Raw genomic sequence first — 7500 nt, 5'->3', positions numbered from 1 at the left:
CGAAGCCCGGTCCTGACCACGAGACCACCGGGGAGAGTTGCCTCAAGTCCCTGAGGGACCTGGACACGAGGCCGAATACACACGCACGCCTGCTGCACTGGCAGCAGCGACCAACAGGGGGCTGACCGGCTGATCCTTCCCTTTCACAGGCAGGCTTTTGGCCCTCGCTCAAACGACAAAGGTGTTCAGAAGGAAGTCCTGGGGGGAAGGCAGGCAGGGAGGGACGGACACAGGGAAGTCCGCACAAAACAGGTCCCCTGGAACCTCTGACCCAGAAAACCGGGTTCCTGGTGAAAGCAGTCCTGCCCCGCCCTGCCATTAACATGACAATGGACAGGGCCCGGACCAGGCGCAGCGGACGGTAGCGAGCAGTCGGAGGGTGAAAATCCGCCAGTGGGTGAAAAGGAGAGCCGTGCGGTGAGAGGAGGCGGAAAGCGGTTCGCAGACTTTCGCTGTACCTCTGGCGGGCAGCGCCGCACCTCCGAGCGCTCGGTACCGTCCGCTGCGCCTCGTCCTGCCGCACGCGACGAGCCGTCCCCGGAGGAAATCGGCCTCGGCCTTCCTGAGATATCAGTCTCCAGGTGGGACAGAAAAACCGGGGGCCCCCGGCTCGCTTTCGGCGGCCCGCTAGTCGACTTCCCGTCGTGCGAACGCGATCCTTCCGGTACCCTTCGGTGCCCCTTGCCCGACTCTAGCTCCGGTGGTAAAGCGGAGTCGGTCGGTCTGACGGCCGCCGAGTTAGCAGGCGGAAAGCGGTTTGCAGCCTTTCGCTGTACCTCCGGCGGGCAGCGCCGCACCTCCGAGCGCTCGGTACCGTCCGCTGCGCCTCGTCCTGCCGCACGCGACGAGCCGTCCCCGGAGGAAATCGGCCTCGGCCCTCCTGAGATATCAGCCTCCATACGGGCGTCACAAATCAGTGGACATGGTCAGCTGCAAAGCAGTGTCATTACAACCTTTCATAAACGACAGGGCAGCACTGCACCGCACTGCACTGCACCCCACACTACATCACACTTGCCTGCCTGCCTGCCTGCCTGCCTGCCTGCCTGCCTGCCGCTGCCTACTCTCACCAGCGGACCAAAGTGAGGATAACACCCCGAAGCAAGCATCTCCCTTGCCGCCCACCAGCCCACACCAATCCCCTTGCCTGCCTCCCACAAATTCCACCAGCGAGGCAAAGTGAAAATCAACCCCCAAAAAACGCACTCCACACCGGCCATCGCCCGCTATACACCCCCCCTGGGGCGAATATTAAGCCCGAGAACACCGACTGTAACCAACCGCAGTGAAAAGTTGAAGTGGCAACTCATTAACCAGATTTACACTTGGCAACTCATAAACCAAATGAACAAAAAATCTGGTTAATGAGTTGCCCAAAATAAATCTGGTTAATGAGTTGCCACTTCAACTTTTCACTGCGGTTGGTTACAGTCGGTGTTCTCGGGCTTAATATTCACCCCGGGGGGGGGGTGATTCTGGGGGTAGTGTCCGGGAGGGTGAGCCTTTTATTCGGCAGGAGGCGTGTGGGGAAATCATCAACCTGTCAGACGATGAGTTGTCACAAACGCCATTGCTTAATGAAAGCTGCGCTCCCGAACTGGACTGACTGTCTGACTGTCTGTCTGTCCGTTTGTCAAGGGGAGGAAAAGGCGGTGGTGGTGGTGGTGAGGGTGGAGCTTTACGCTCAGGAGGGGAGACTTTCCTTCATGCCAATTAATCTGCAGCAGAAAGTCATCCCCCCCCGACTGGGATTCGAAGCCCGGTCCTGACCACGAGACCACCGGGGAGAGCTGCCTCAAGTCCCTGAGGGACCTGGACACGAGGCCGAGGACACACGCACGCCTGCTGCACTGGCAGCAGCGACCAGCAGGGGGCTGACCGGCTGATCCTTCCCTTTCACAGGCAGGCTTTTGGCCCTCGATTAAACGACAAAGGTGTTCAGAAGGAAGTCCTGGGGGGAAGGGAGGGAGGCAGGGAAATCAGCACAAAGCAGGTCCCCTGGAATCTCACACCTGCGTCCCAGAAAACAGGTCTCCTGGTCAAAGCAGTCCTGCCCCGTCCTGCCATTAACGTGACAATGGACAGGGCCCCGGCAGCTTGAGACACATCTTTTTTTCAATATGCAAGTTCTTTTTAAAAAGGTTTCCTTCCACAGCAGCTCTGAGTAAGAGTGAGAGAGAGAGAGAGAGAGAGAGAGAGACTGACTGACACTGACACTGACACTGACACACACACACACACACACACACACACACACACACCGTCTCCCATCCGATTGGTGGACTATGGGATTGAAAATCGAACTTTGAGTTTCAATGCAGGGGGGAGAGCGCGAACGCAGCCCCTCCCAACTACCACACGCGCGTTGTTGTTGTTGTAATATAGAACTGCAAGTTGCCGTTGTCGTGGTCGTTTCGAATCAGCACAAAGTAGGTGCCTCCCTGGAATGTCACACCTGCGTCCCAGAAAACAGGTCTCCCGGTCAAAGCAGTCCCGCCCCCGCCCTGGGATTAACATGACAACGGACAGGGCCCAGTCAGGGAGCAGCTTGAGAGACACCTTTCAATAGGCGCTTCTGAAACATTAACGCCTTGTTTCTTCCGACAGTTTAACCAGCGATTAACATGACAACGGACAGGGCCCAGTCAGGGAGCAGCTTGAGAGACGTCTTTCAATAGGCGCTTCTGAAACATTAACGCCTTGTTTCTTTCGACAGTTTAACCAGCCTTTAACACGCCTTGTGTTTTTATTTCCCATTTCCAGCCAGCCAGCCAGCCAGCCAGCCGAGCCGAGCCAGCATCTGCAGTATTTTTTTTGATTGGTCTTGCCTGCCGTGGAATGAATGTTTCAACACGAGCTGCTGATTGTCAGCACCTCACCTCTTTCTCAATTGGCCGTTGCAATCTCACTCGCTCGCTCATTGTGAGACACGTCACGTCAAAGAGGTTTCCTTCCACGGCAGTTCGTTAGTGACTGAGACTGACTGACGGAGGTCCGTTGAGACACAACCCTCCCCCATCTGATTGGTGGCCTACTGGCAAATTTACCAATCTGTCAAGCAATCCTGGCAAGAAAGGAAAAAACGGCAACTTCTTTAAACTCATCCACTGTTGCAATTAGAAACGGTGGCAAAAAATGTGGCCAGAGTGGGAGAGAACGGCAGTGCTGCGAGACTGCTTTCAACACCGGCAGCCAGAGAACAAAGAGGGAGGGCAAACAGGACCCGAGATCAATTTGCATCGAGCGCGGTATCGCTTCTCGGCCTTTTGGCTAAGATCGAGCGTGTTCCTTTTCGGGCTTATTTGGATCTGAGCGGACTGGAACGCTGGCCGCGACCTCGTGCGCTCGCAAAGTGCGGACTTTGCTGTGATTGGTCGTTTGTGTGCTGGCTCCGCCCCAAAATTTGCATAAGGACCAAATCAACACTGCAATGGCAGGGAAGGGTTCCTGGTGAAAGCAGTCCTGCCACTGACATGACAATGGACAGGGCCCGGCAGCTTGAGACACATCTTTCTTTCAATAAGCAAGTCCTTTTTAAAAAAGTTTCCTTCCACAGCAGCTCTGAGTGTGAGAGAGAGAGAGAGACACTGACTGACTGACTGATACTGATACTGACACCGACACACACACACATATTATTTATTATTATTTTAAACGACAAAGGTGTTCAGAAGGAAGTCCTGGGGGGAAGGCAGGCAGGGAGGGACGGACACAGGGAAGTCCGCACAAAACAGGTCCCCTGGAACCTCTGACCCAGAAAAACGGGTTCCTGGTGAAAGCAGTCCTGCCATTGACATGACAATGGACAGGGCCCGGCAGCTTGAGACACATCTTTCTTTCAATATGCAAGTTCTTTTTAAAAAAGTTTCCTTCCACAGCAGCTCTGAGTGAGAGAGAGAGAGAGAGAGAGAGAGAGACACTGACTCACTGACTGATACTGACACCGACACACACACACACACACACACACACACACACATATTATTTACTTTTATTTTTAATTGAATTTTAGAACAGGGAGATGGAATAGGGGCTTGCTCCGTCCACTCCACGCATCGACCCAGTATTGCAGTGTTTCTGGGAACGGTGCAGCTCCCCGTGGGGAGATATTCAAAAGGAAAATCAGCTCTTTCCCAGTGTCTCTGTGTGTGTGTGTGTGTGTGTGTGTGTGTATTATTACTGAGAATAAAGCTGATATCTCTCTCTCTCTCTCACTCAGAGCTGCTGTGGAAGGAAACCTTTTTAAAAAGAACTTTCTCAGCTCAGTGGTATTTTTTTCTTCTCCAAGGCTGAGTGCCGCTCGCACGTAGCGATATAATTCAAAGTGCAAAATAACTTGGCGTCGTTGACTTGAAACAAGCAGGGTCTGCTTCCAAATGAAAGCTGCGCTCCCGAACTGGACTGACTGTCTGTCTGTCTGTCTGTCTGTCTGTTTGTCAAGGGGAGGAAAAGGCGGCGGTGGTGGTGAGGGTGGAGCTTTACGCTCAGGAGGGGAGACTTTCTTTCAGAGGTGCCAATTAATCTGCAGCAGAAAGTCATCCCCCCCCGACCGGGATTCGAAGCCCGGTCCTGACCACAAGACCACCGGGGAGAGTTGCCTCAAGTCCCTGAGGGACCTGGACACGAGGCCGAGGACACACGCACGCCTGCTGCACTGGCAGCAGCGACCAACAGGGGGCTGACCGGCTGATCCTTCCCTTTCACAGGCAGGCTTTTGGCCCTCGCTGAAACGACAAAGGTGTTCAGAAGGAAGTGCTGGGGGGAAGGCAGGCAGGGAGGGACGGACACAGGGAAGTCCGCACAAAACAGGTCCCCTGGAACCTCTGACCCAGAAAACCGGGTTCCTGGTGAAAGCAGTCCTGCCATTGACAGGAGAATGGACAGGGCCCGGCAGCTTGAGACACATCTTTCTTTCAATAAGCAAGTTCTTTTTAAAAAAGTTTCCTTCCACAGCAGCTCTGAGTGAGAGAGAGAGAGAGAGAGAGAGAGACACTGACTCACTGACTGATACTGACACCGACACACACACACACACATATTATGTACTTTTATTTTTAATTGATTTTTAGAACAGGGAGATGGACTAGGGGCTTGCTCTGTCCACTCTACGCATCGACCCAGTATTGCAGTGTTTCTGGGAACGGTGCAGCTCCCCGTGGGGAGATATTCAAAAGGAAAAACAGCTCTTTCCCAGTGTCTCTGTGTGTGTGTGTGTGTGTGTGTGTGTGTTATTACTGAGAATAAAGCTGATATCTCTCTCTCTCTCTCTCTCTCACTCAGAGCTGCTGTGGAAGGAAACCGTTTTAAAAAGAACTTTCTCAGCTCAGTGGTATTTTTTTCTTCTCCAAGGCTGAGTGCCGCTCGCACGGAGCGATATAATTCAAAGTGCAAAATAACTTGGCGTCGTTGACTTTAAACAAGCAGGGTCTGCTTCCAAATGAAAGCTGCGCTCCCGAACTGGACTGACTGACTGTCTGTCTGTCTGTCTGTTTGTCAAGGGGTGGAAAAGGCGCCGGTGGTGGTGAGGGTGGAGCTTTACGCTCAGGAGGGGAGACTTTCTTTCAGAGGTGCCAATTAATCTGCAGCAGAAAGTCATCCCCCCCGACCGGGATTCGAAGCCCGGTCCTGACCACGAGACCACCGGGGAGAGTTGCCTCAAGTCCCTGAGGGACCTGGACACGAGGCCGAATACACACGCACGCCTGCTGCACTGGCAGCAGCGACCAACAGGGGGCTGACCGGCTGATCCTTCCCTTTCACAGGCAGGCTTTTGGCCCTCGCTCAAACGACAAAGGTGTTCAGAAGGAAGTCCTGGGGGGAAGGCAGGCAGGGAGGGACGGACACAGGGAAGTCCGCACAAAACAGGTCCCCTGGAACCTCTGACCCAGAAAACCGGGTTCCTGGTGAAAGCAGTCCTGCCCCGCCCTGCCATTAACATGACAATGGACAGGGCCCGGACCAGGCGCAGCGGACGGTAGCGAGCAGTCGGAGGGTGAAAATCCGCCAGTGGGTGAAAAGGAGAGCCGTGCGGTGAGAGGAGGCGGAAAGCGGTTCGCAGACTTTCGCTGTACCTCTGGCGGGCAGCGCCGCACCTCCGAGCGCTCGGTACCGTCCGCTGCGCCTCGTCCTGCCGCACGCGACGAGCCGTCCCCGGAGGAAATCGGCCTCGGCCTTCCTGAGATATCAGTCTCCAGGTGGGACAGAAAAACCGGGGGCCCCCGGCTCGCTTTCGGCGGCCCGCTAGTCGACTTCCCGTCGTGCGAACGCGATCCTTCCGGTACCCTTCGGTGCCCCTTGCCCGACTCTAGCTCCGGTGGTAAAGCGGAGTCGGTCGGTCTGACGGCCGCCGAGTTAGCAGGCGGAAAGCGGTTTGCAGCCTTTCGCTGTACCTCCGGCGGGCAGCGCCGCACCTCCGAGCGCTCGGTACCGTCCGCTGCGCCTCGTCCTGCCGCACGCGACGAGCCGTCCCCGGAGGAAATCGGCCTCGGCCCTCCTGAGATATCAGCCTCCATACGGGCGTCACAAATCAGTGGACATGGTCAGCTGCAAAGCAGTGTCATTACAACCTTTCATAAACGACAGGGCAGCACTGCACCGCACTGCACTGCACCCCACACTACATCACACTTGCCTGCCTGCCTGCCTGCCTGCCGCTGCCTACTCTCACCAGCGGACCAAAGTGAGGATAACACCCCGAAGCAAGCATCTCCCTTGCCGCCCACCAGCCCACACCAATCCCCTTGCCTGCCTCCCACAAATTCCACCAGCGAGGCAAAGTGAAAATCAACCCCCAAAAAACGCACTCCACACCGGCCATCGCCCGCTATACACCCCCCCTGGGGCGAATATTAAGCCCGAGAACACCGACTGTAACCAACCGCAGTGAAAAGTTGAAGTGGCAACTCATTAACCAGATTTACACTTGGCAACTCATAAACCAAATGAACAAAAAATCTGGTTAATGAGTTGCCCAAAATAAATCTGGTTAATGAGTTGCCACTTCAACTTTTCACTGCGGTTGGTTACAGTCGGTGTTCTCGGGCTTAATATTCACCCCGGGGGGGGGGTGATTCTGGGGGTAGTGTCCGGGAGGGTGAGCCTTTTATTCGGCAGGAGGCGTGTGGGGAAATCATCAACCTGTCAGACGATGAGTTGTCACAAACGCCATTGCTTAATGAAAGCTGCGCTCCCGAACTGGACTGACTGTCTGACTGTCTGTCTGTCCGTTTGTCAAGGGGAGGAAAAGGCGGTGGTGGTGGTGAGGGTGGAGCTTTACGCTCAGGAGGGGAGACTTTCCTTCATGCCAATTAATCTGCAGCAGAAAGTCATCCCCCCCCGACTGGGATTCGAAGCCCGGTCCTGACCACGAGACCACCGGGGAGAGCTGCCTCAAGTCCCTGAGGGACCTGGACACGAGGCCGAGGACACACGCACGCCTGCTGCACTGGCAGCAGCGACCAGCAGGGGGCTGACCGGCTGATCCTTCCCTTTCACAGGCAG

General features: G+C 55.3%; 2 pseudogenes; both read left to right on the top strand.

Annotated features, from left to right (window-relative positions):
* The first annotated feature begins 3980 nt into the window (after positions 1-3980).
* LOC137312083 (U2 spliceosomal RNA) lies at positions 3981-4097 on the top strand (annotated as a pseudogene).
* Positions 4098-5035: 938 nt separating this feature from the next.
* LOC137312104 (U2 spliceosomal RNA) lies at positions 5036-5154 on the top strand (annotated as a pseudogene).
* Positions 5155-7500: the final 2346 nt, after the last annotated feature.

This window comes from Heptranchias perlo, unplaced genomic scaffold (assembly GCF_035084215.1).
Source record: "Heptranchias perlo isolate sHepPer1 unplaced genomic scaffold, sHepPer1.hap1 HAP1_SCAFFOLD_396, whole genome shotgun sequence".
NCBI classification, from domain to species: Eukaryota; Metazoa; Chordata; class Chondrichthyes; order Hexanchiformes; family Hexanchidae; genus Heptranchias; species Heptranchias perlo.
Note: the sequence above shows the minus strand (reverse complement) of the source record. Positions and strands in the feature narration are given on the sequence as shown.